Here is a 10,371-nt window from a genome sequence, read left to right as displayed (position 1 = left end):
CTGAACTGTCACTTGGCATGAGCAGAGGCCTCAGAACATGTGGTTAAAGGAGAATGCTCTTCAAAGTAACAGCTCTCCCCACCCCAACACACACACACACACACACATACACACACACACACTCACACACACACACACACACACACTCATCTCTTTTCTTCCTTTATTAAGGCATGTAATTTAAGTGTCCTTCACAGAAGCAGAAATGGCTTTTGGTAGGGTGTCTCAAAACCTTTTCAACATTTCTTCTCTTTGATGTCAGGATTACCACCTCAAATATTAGACATGTAACATCTTCATTAAAACCAGGTTCAGAATTTAGAACAAACAAGAGCAAGTTCCCTAGGGAAGTCCTAGAGATCCATTTTTGGAAGAGAATGTCTGTGTTTATACTTCCAGTTTATAAAACATTTACCAATCACTTGGCCTCGGAACATGTTTACAGAGAGAAAAGCGCACCCACAAAACAAACAAACTGCTTCTTTCACAGTGTGGACCAATAGTCCTTGGCTCTTCCCTTTTGAGCATTATTTTTTCCTGCCTGATAGAGGGATTCTCTCTCCCAGTCACATGGTTTCTGCACAACATCCATTCTTACAGCCACAGTTAGGTTCTGATTCCCTCCTGTCTTATGTACTGACAACTGGTTAAAATTAGAAAGAAAGCTTCTTACTGATGAGTGTCCCTCACTAACTAGCAAACCTTGGATGTTTCACCCTGAGGGGGCATCCTCGGCAGTGTGGACAGTTCCCTGAGGCTGTTCTGCAGAAGAACGTGGAAGCCCTATTATCATGGTTCCAGCTCTCGGTCTGGTCCTCTGTTCGGATTAGCAGATAATTGAATTAGTAGTGCCCACTTTGATGCAGTCCCTCAATAGGAGCATGGAATCCAATTTACCAGTAATTTCAACAATAAACTTAAGTCCTACTTTGTGGGTCCTAGCGAACAGATTGTTGGGGGATGCATTAAGCTGGTCTCATCCAACAGTTAGTTTATAAAAACAAACAAAGAAGTAGAAGAAGTTAACCTGTTTCTTTTCTGTGAGCAGAAAGTAAAGTCAAATCAAGATGCAAACTTGTGAGAAAGAGATCAGGAATTAGTGACAATGAAGTTACGTAGGTAAGAGAGTAAGGTTCAAAGGGAAAGTTGTGAGGACTAACTACAGAGTAATCAGAGTTGTGCACAGGAAAAAGTGAGGATGCCCCGCCTGGGTAGTTTACAGGTCTTTCATGTCAGACTCAGCAGCTCTAACCTTTTCATTAACCACAGTTAGAATTTTGAGCTTTTAGCATGCAGCAATCAGCAACTCCCAAATAAATTGCAACGAGTCATGCTTTATGCAAACCTGTCACCTTCATGAGTCATTAGGAAAATATCTTGTGTCAACCTTGCCAGTTGTATAGCTTCATATGAACTCACAAATCTGTACTATTTGAGACCAAATCTCTTCTGCAGTCATTGCTGCTGGGGCATATTGTTAAAGTTTGAGTAACAACTGTTTAAGACCATTCAAATTCAAGCACAGGGACTTATGTATAGTTGGGATTCAGTATGTGTTTATTAATAAATTCATCAATTAAAATAATCAATTTCATGGTGCTGGAAGAGGAGCCATGTGTAAGTGGTGTGAAGTAGTTACCAATGTCTTTATATTTTCTATAAATATATCTTCTGAGCGTTGATTTGGTATACTATGCTCAGGTATCTATGAATTTGTTATTTATTATCAACTTGGATTTGTTTTACAGAAGTCCTGCTGAACTTACAATTACACACAGGAAGAAATTTAGGAAGACTCTTTCTTTCCATTTCCGAAGATGAATGTTATTGTCCTCATTAAGATAGAAACACTTTTTGAACCCTAGTCTTCTCCAGACCTTTCTCCCATTGTAATACAGCCTTTTGAAGGTTAAAAGTCATGTTTGTCTGTTCCATTACTACCCTTATACTTATCCCAGTGCTTTACACCTAATCGGTGCTTAATACTTTTTATCATTTAACAGCATTTAATATATAAATATTTAATACTATTTGTTGAACGAATAAAGGAATAAATGAACTGCCACCCTTGTGAAACACAGCACAATTGGATCTTGAAATTGCTTTCCTACATACTAAGAAATTAGCTTTCTAAATCCTGTGTTCATCATTTTCTTGCTATATTTTTATTACATCTCTATATATTCTTTAAAATTCTGTATATTTTTACTGCATCTCTATATGTTCTTTATTTAGTTCAATAGCTTTTAACTTCACAGAAATGTATCATGCCATGCTACAAGAAAAATTTAGTGACTTATTTAGCTTCTGCTTAATATCTTAATATTATATTGCTAAGGTGAATCCATATTGTAAATTGCTATCCTTCATTTGTTTGGATTGTTGTGTGAAAGTCCTTTGCTGAGACCTTGTGAATTCTTCTGTTGATGAGTACCTAGGCTTTAACTGTTAAAAATAAGCTGTCATGAACATTCACGCACATATTCCCTCTCGTGTATGTGCAAGTGTTGTTGGGTACATATCTAAGAGTGTATTTGTTGTGCCATAAGATATATAAATGTTCAAATTTAAAAGGTCATGTAAAGCTGTTTTCCAAAGTAGTTGCACCAGTTTTACAATCCCATTAGCAAAGTTTAAAATCTTCCTCCAATTTATCCTTTCAAACACTTGGCAATATCAGACTTTTAAAACACGTGCCAATTGCAAAATGTATCTGTTTGTTAAATAATACCTCAATGTGGTCTTGATTAGTATTCCCCTAATCACTAATGACGTTGATCAGCTCTTTATGTGTTTGTTAGTCAGGAGATTGATTTCAGTGTCAGTGCTTCCTTTCTGGATTCCCACGATTTGCAAGGTTTTGGTTGTTTTTGGTCATTCTTTCTCCCAGGTCGTCCTAGCCCAGTTGATGATTGTTTGCCTGGGACAGGGAACAGACTTGTTTCGGTTTCTTTCTCATGTGGACAGTCCTTTCAAGTTCTGATTTCTAGTCTCAGCTCCATGACTTCTAGCTTGAGCATCTATGTATGACAAATGGACGAGGATTTGGTGTCTTAGGTTTCTCATCTGTAAAATGGGGGTAATAATAAAACCATCAGGGTATATGATGGTCATATATCAAATGACATTTCTATCGACACTAGGTCTGTTTTGTACTTTGCTTCTCCCTCATTGCCAAGCTCTTAGATTTGACTTCTTCCATCCCTGCTTCTAGAATGGCCTGTATCAAGTTTCTGCTGGCCTGCTCTACCCTATGTTTGTAACTGTTAGAAAATAATTAAGATACTATAATGATGATGATACCTAACAGTTTGGCAATTAATATGTGCCAAAGATAGTACCAAGCATTTTATAGATGTTACTTAATTTAATGCTTATAACCACTATATAAAGTAAATACAATTAGTATACTTATTTGTGTATTTTCCCTAGAACAGTTGTCAGCAAACTTCATGTATAAAGGACCAAATAGTAAATATTTGGGGCCTTCAAAGTCCTTGGTCTCTGCCATTATTCAAACCTGCTATTGCAGTATGAAAGCAGACATTGACAATATAAAAATGAATATTCCAATAAAATTATTTACAAAAAGAGATGGTGGCAGACAGACTTGGCCTATGACCTATAACTTGCCTGCCCTAGAATGTTGCCTTTTATGCAGGAGTGAGAGCTACATCTCAAAATTGTCGTCATGCCTGTAGGCTTACCTAAGGAATGGGATGATTTTTTAGAACCTGCAGCAAATGTTCTTGTTTAACTTTGTCAAATATGTATTGAGTATTCAGGGTGTGCTAAGCACTACACCAGGTGCTAAAGATACAGAAATAAATTAAGGCACAGTCTCTGTCCTCTAGGCTCAAAGAATCGTGGTAGGAAATTCAGATAGACAAACATGGAATTCATAAGTACTATAATATAAATACACTGTCAGTGCCACAAGAAAACAGACAAGTGGATCCATGAGTTCACAGACATCACAGGGCACCTACTGTGTTCCAGTCACTAAGATGGACCCTGGCGATACAGAATACGTGAGGCAGACACAACCCTCACCCTCACTTAACTGGGAGTTTAGTGGGGAAACTCTGTTTAAACAAATAATTTAGCAAATATTTACAAGTGTGCAAAATGCTGAGAAGAAGTGGTAAATACTATGAGAGCATATTGAACATGTGGAATCTGGGAATAGAGAATTTGTCTGGTATGACCGGATTATGAGGTGGTGGAACATGAACTGAAAGGTAAATTAGGGCCAGACCAGAGGGTTTTGAACACCAAGTTAAAGAACTTGGGCTTTATTCTGGAGGCACCTGGTAGGCATCAAAGATTATTGAACAGGTGAATGACAAGACTAGTCCTTTTGAAAGAAAACTCTGGCAACCATATGTAGAGTAATTTGAAAGTAGAGAGAAATGAAGTCAACAGACTCAGTCTCACCACAGCCTTAATGGAAAACCATTTAATGAATGCATGAAGATAGCAGAAGAGAAGATGCTGACGGTTGCTTGGCTGTTCAATAATTCCAAAAAGAGAAGTGGGTGCTCCCTATAAAGGCTTTAGTAAACATTTTAATGAGTAGCATATTAATTGTCTGTATTATTTTTGGTATGGTAGTGGGTCATTACTTATCTATAAATAATATTATTTGCCAAAATACACTGAGCTAAACTTTTAATCTTTTAAATATTTCAACATAATACTTGCCGAGTATTGGCCTGTTAATTTTCTTCAAATCTACTTTCTGTAAGTACCATTCAAAACCAAAATGATCGTAAGTCAGTGTAATTACAGACTACAAGGTAATGGCATCCAAATCATATGAGATTTGCCCTGTGACATGACTATTTGTTATTCTGGGTCAAATACTTTATAAAAAGGATACCAATGGTGTGCTTTCCTGCTCTATCAGACTTAATAATGGAAAAGATTTCTAAAGGTGCTTCTCTAATTCAGTGGCTTCATCATTGATACGATCACCAAAACTCAACCCTTAGAGTAACATTTGATTCTTTTCTACATTTATTAATAGTTACCAGGTGTAGTTGGTGGCCCATTTAAAATGTTTCTCCCCTTAATCTTTTCTGTTCCGTCGTTACTTCCACCATCTCAAAGGATTCATAAATTTTGTTTCGGGAGCATGTCAGAAAAAAAGAGATAGTGAGAGATAATAAGAGTCTTGACAAGGACAGTGGCTTCTGGATAAAAGGCCTTGGCCCAAGCAACGCCAAGGCTGTCATCTGCCTGGTGACACCAAAGTTTCATTGTAAATATATAGCAAAGCAGGAATCCTCTTTGGAAGCCAAAATATCTCACAGGCAGCAAAATAGATGGAAGAGCTGTGAATAATAGAAGGTCTTACAGGACTGAATCCAGGAAAGGGAGGATGCCTGTAGGTGAGGAAAGGGTTACAGGTCCCCCACGGCTCCGTTCAGCCACACATACAGGAACAGGGTATACACAAAAACGTCATCCTAACTGACAGGCAGCTGATCATTTCTGCAGCAGACATTGGTCTTAGTATCTGCATCCTAATTTATTTGACATCTGCAGAACATCCAAAGACAATATTCAAGTATGGGATGGGCAATCCGGCTGCTTTCTGAGTTCTTCAAATATCTCACACTCCTTTTTCAAATGTTTTCAGTTTTGCAAAACTCAAAATGCATTTTGCCAAACATGTTCTCTGTTAATGTTTATTTAGAAGGGAATTTAATCCGTATGCTGCTGGTACATTTACACTTAACTCATCGAAATGTTTTACTAGAGTCATTTGATGTCCAAGAAACCTTTTGAGTCTTTTTTATAAGCCTCTTCAAGCCCATTTTGCTTCGAAACAGGAAGTCGCCTGTTACTAACCATAAACGAATGCACTCCCCAGAGGATTTGGTTTCATTTAAGACACTGAGAGACCACAAGGTCTCGGCCTACCCTGAACTCCACAGAAAAGATTTTTTCCTGAACCTACCGAGAATGAGCCATGCACAGATGAGGTGCTGTTATTATTTTCCAAAACGAAATCCTTTATGAAGAGGCATCTTTCATACAACTCCTGGGAAAGACGGTTACCGAAACAGAGCGCTAAATCATTGGCTTTGCGAGCTGCACCTGGTCAATGTCACTGTCTCCTATGAATCCACTTACCATTCAGAGCTCGTTTGCCAGTATTAATAGAACAAATAAAATGGAATGGGAGATAAAGATACCGACATAGTGATTTCTTGCTTCAGGAAAACCTTCCTGAGTTACAGACCAATACAATGTTCCCAACCACAAGCCAGGGAGCCAAAGCTGATATAAACACAGCATCCAAGCCACAGAACATGACTTGTTTAAGGCTTAATTCTGTGAAGTAAGGCAGGAAACAAGATTTATCCTTCTGGGAAACTTTTGGCATTTGCCTTGGGCTGGGCCTGATTACTCTCTGCCGTCCTCACCATCCATTACAGCTATCTGAAGGACATCAATTTTTTGCCCAAACTAAGGCAAAAGAGAAATGTCTCCATCTGAGTCCTGTAGAAATCTTTGTGTTTGACGTGGCATTAAACAACCAAGAGCGAACTGCCCTGTTGTGTGTTGCTGCGAGGATCATCGTTGCTATCTTAGGCCTTTTGGCTGTGAAGGGGAGTGAAATTAGTTGGGCTAAAGCCATTTTACAAACATAGTAAAAATAAATTACTACACTTAATAATTGAATCTTAAACTTGTCATTATGGCAAACTCTAAATTATTCCAAGAGCCTTCACTGAGACTTGGCAAAAATATTGGGTGCTGGAGGTCAGTTTTCATGTATGAAATCCAGCTTAGGTTATAACTGCACAGGCTACAGAGTAAACGTTCAAAGGATGAATGGGCCATTGAGAAGTAAATCAGACTCCCTGAGACTCTTAAATGAGTGCTGGAAGATTTCAAGCCATCAGTGTGGTGGGCTACCAATAGAATTGAGCTGTTAATAGAAGATAATTTGGGGCTGTTTAATATCAAGTTTTTTTCTTTGTCATGTGTGTGTAAGAGTTTGTTTTTCAACGTGTCTTGTGTCCTTATGTCATGTTATTTTAGTTGTTTTAACTGCATGCTGATTGGGCACCGAAAGCTGTGAGTTAGTCCTTGGCCCACATTGTAATTCCTGGGCACAAGGCTGGAGTGTTTACACTGCAGGGGGATGTTCAGACTCTGACCCAACTGGGAGACATTTCGGTTAACATTTGGCTTTACTTACTTGTCCTAAATACTACATTATTAATGGGGTATTAATATTAGATCATTTCATTGGTTCCTTTCTTTTCTCTTTCAAATCATATTTTAAAGGCCACTGTCCTTAGAATAAGGTTTAAACCTCTCTTTAATGTCACTGCCTCAGAATTTGGCATACATAAAACTTCTCAGGACACTCAAGCAAAAGAATTAAAACAACTCAAGCAAAAAAATAAGAAATAAAAGACGAGCAAATATATATCTTTTCAGTGACGTTGGAAAAACGAATGAATTCATTCTTCAAATTGCTTATGTAAAAACTTTTATATCCAAATTCTAGTGTCACTGCTAATAGTTCATTAGGCCCCAGGAAGTGACCTGATTACATATAACCCTAATGTAGTGGCCAGAAGTAAATATTTTATAATTATTTTCCGTTTTGGTCTTATGAATTATTTTTCAAAACAGGTCTACACAGTCTCAATTGCCTTATTAATTTATGTAAGATCATTTGTGGTTCAAAGCTACATATATACATATTTATTGATTCAATGCCAGTCTACTCTTTCCAGAATAAGTCATGGAAGCATCATGCCTAATGGTAGAAATGGTCTCAACTGGAAGACTATTTTATGAATTTACCAAGTTCATCACAACACACATAACCATGATATCTAAATGGAACAGCTTCAGAAAGCACGTGAGTGTTTTACATCATGGCATAGATGGTATATATTTTACTGCCTGGGTATGAATGATAAGAAAATGACCCACTTCATTTTAGTGCCATTTTGTTCCCAGAGAAATCATTGTTTGCTTTGGGTGCTACTAGCAATTCAAGCTTGAATGTGTCATTTTGTCCCCATATCTTCTGCTCCTATTGTGTCTTCAGTTTCTGTTAATGGTATCAATGCTGCCATTAACTTTGATGTCTCCCAATTTGAAGGTCAATAAAAGAAATGGTTCCTGTTGCATAGAACATAGAATCCAAAGACACTTTCTAAGTGGCCCCATTCAACATTTGATTTTCCTTAGTGACTAGAATTTCTATTTTATCTCTCACTAGCATTATTAGGTAAGCAATTTATGTATGGGTACATTAATATATATTATGATTTTTATGTGCATTTAGAGGTACATGTGCATAGAATGCTATACATGAGCAACTGTTTTTATGAGTGCACTCAAAACAGCAAACCAGAATTATCAACAACAAAAATAATAATAACGAAGTGCTATTTAGTGCTGTTTTCTTATATGTAACTCTAATCAATCCTCATTTTAAAAATCTATGATTATTTTCTGCTTTTCTTTCCCCCCTCCTCCTTTTATTTATTTATTTTGTGTGTGTGTGTTTTCTCATTATTATTCTACAGCTTTGCCAAATAATATGTAGAGGTTCAGTTAAGATTAGGTAGCGAAGAGTGAAGTTAGGCTTTGATGCCAGTTAGATCTGACTCAGAGCCAAGTTCTTTTCACCAAAGCCACACCTTCTTTGAGGTTGAGGGAGGAGGTGGCATCTTTACTATTTTTATGTTTTTGTCACCATTGTAGAGGGCCATCCTGGATGAATTAGCTTCTTTGTATGCATACACACATGTGGATCTTGTTTATGAATAGCTATGGGAGAAACAAAGTCAATGTTTATTTCTATGGTGGAAATATAGATTTTGCAAACATGCTTCATAATACCATCTAATTATGGCAGCTTCTAGGATGAGAGGAGCAAAGCATCTGGGACACAGTTTAAGGTGGCACTCACTCTCAGGGTCCTACAAGTGCAGGGTCCACAGCTGAGAGTGAGTGCTACCTTAAATTTTATAGGCTAAGCACCTCATTTGCCTCACCCCTAGGACTGGGCCTGCATTCACAATTACCATATGCTCTAGTTCCACTGAAGTTAACACTAACAATTTGGAGATGTATTAAACATCTACCATGTGCCCTCTCTTGTAGGGAAAGTAAAAATAGTTCCAATCACATTTCATAGGACTGTATTGGAGAAAAATGTCATCCAACTGGACAAAACAAGGCCTGCACTTAGGAAACAATCAAATCAGGTACATCGTCAACTCCATAAACTAGCATGACCGCATGAGATCACAGAATGAGGGAGTCAGTATGGTGGGTTGTGGAGGACTTTCTTGAAGAGGTCCTGAAGGAAAAGCCATTGTGCTGCAAATCGGGGTGAGGCAGGACCCTGCTGGAGAGACTATGGATCTCCAAGCAGAGGCTGATTGATGTTGGCTGTAGGAAGCCATTTATGTGTTTGAACAGGGGAACAATGTGCAGAAAACTCTGAGATGGATTATGCATCATTTTGCTGGAGTGGGTCAGGGTGATGGATGGATGGTGGATCCATCCAAAATAAGAACACTGTTTTAGAGTGGGAGCCTATTAGTTTAAAAATCATTTTAAAGTGATTACTGCTACAAAGTGGTTTTGATCTGCTACAGGGAAATTGAAGTTGGAAGAAAGGAAACAGTGGAGGTTGAAATATCCAAATCAGGCATCGTATTTATACCATTTTGTCATATTCCCATTTCTCTTGAAGTTGGCTCTACGATGCACTTAGCAGTTGTTGTTGGCTCTGAACTCTATTGTCTGAACCACATGGTTGGCCACTCTGTCATATGCTGCCTGTTCACTGAGCAGTTTGTGTGGGTGACTCTCGTCTCCCAGACTAGCTCACAACCCTGTAAAAGCTCATTCAGGATGGTCTGTATCTGTAAACTCTGGCAGCAACTGGGTACACAGAAGGCAATTAATACAGGTTTCACAGCTGTCTGCTTTAGAGGAACAATGTGGAGAGAAATTGAACTTGATTACCAAATGTGGAAAGGTCTGCATTTGTTGTACTTTGTAGTGTTTTGACTGACCTGAATGAAATTTCCAATGGCTGATTTCATTTCTAAGCCATACATGAGCCAGAAAACTCCACCTGCAGGGGAATGGTTTTTCATTGCCTTTCTTTTGAAAAGGGTCAGCACCCCATTTCCTGTCAACACGAGTTGCAGTAATAAGCAGGGATTGGCTACTTCTATGACAGTGGTGGTTGCTCAGGAAGAAGCCCCAGGACTCAGGCTTCTGTAAAAGGTTTTGGCTTAAGGTCAAATCAGAATGAACGATGCGAGATCCACATGAATCTTGATATACAGGTATCTGAGCTGGGGACACCGA

Source organism: Gorilla gorilla, chromosome 12, assembly GCF_029281585.2.
Source record: "Gorilla gorilla gorilla isolate KB3781 chromosome 12, NHGRI_mGorGor1-v2.1_pri, whole genome shotgun sequence".
Classification (NCBI taxonomy): Eukaryota; Metazoa; Chordata; class Mammalia; order Primates; family Hominidae; genus Gorilla; species Gorilla gorilla.
This window is presented reverse-complemented; position numbering follows the sequence as displayed.